The sequence below is a fragment of the Gadus macrocephalus genome, chromosome 18, assembly GCF_031168955.1.
Source record: "Gadus macrocephalus chromosome 18, ASM3116895v1".
NCBI lineage: Eukaryota > Metazoa > Chordata > Actinopteri > Gadiformes > Gadidae > Gadus > Gadus macrocephalus.
Genome location: NC_082399.1, coordinates 10,839,841 through 10,840,962, shown reverse-complemented (window position 1 = coordinate 10,840,962; position 1,122 = coordinate 10,839,841).

Here is a 1,122-nt window from a genome sequence, read left to right as displayed (position 1 = left end):
CCTTCCCCCTCCCCTGATTAAAAAAGCAAGAGGTCTCCTTCGTAGACAGACAAGGGGAGAGTGGGAAAGAAAACGAGAGAGAGGATTAGGTTTCATTGGGTCCCTCCATCAATTTTCTGTTTAATGTCAGCTCGCGAGCTCCATTGTGGGAGAGAGGGGACGCGTCATCCGATCATAAATTTGCTGTTATCTAGCCTCGGAGGGAGCGTCGATTCGGACGGATTCCATCTATAGAACGCCGCGCACGACGGCGGGATTGGGCGACGTCGGTAACAAACAGCCCAGTGGAGTCAACAGTAGAAGCACATGTTTATAACTCGAGTTTTGTTTCAAATTATATAACTATAGGTCTGCAAACGCAAAGAAAAACTAGCGTGTAGCCTATAGCTTAGAAAGAACTTTCTCGTCACATTATTCAACACAAACTTCCCCACAGATGTTTGTTCATTTTGTTTCCCATCTCACTTAAATTATAGTAGGCCTACCCTTCAATATTGCTATCCGACTGCGGGCAGATTTTATAGATAGGGGGTTATTCCTGAACGCTATCACTTATTCTACAAAGTGACTTACTGTTAACAGGATGTAGCCATTTGTTGAATTTATATTTCAATTGTTAGCAACGTCTCTATGGTCTGATATGGTAGGCCTACTTATGTATGGCGTTAGTGGTTTTAAGTTCCATAAGGGCTGTCAGGAAGCATACGGACAGGCCTTTTTGGTGGGACATTTGTCAAATCGGATTTGTTGATGTGCCTGTGTCGTACACAACTTGCTTTACCTACGTATCATGCACATTTCCTCAACTACTTTCCTTGATCTAATTATCTCTCTTTATAGTTTTGATTCAAAAAAATACATAGACGTGTTCAATATTAAAAAAATATATAGATTCGTAATTGTTTCAGTTATTGCCATTGAGTTCATTAAAATCTGTGAGTGAATGGTAATCAATTATGGATTTCCAATATTGGCGCGGTCAGACCCACACGCATGCACACGCGCACACACACACACACACACACACACACACACACACACACACACACACACACACACACACACACACACACACACACACACACACACACACACTTCCCACATATACGGGAAGGAAAGATG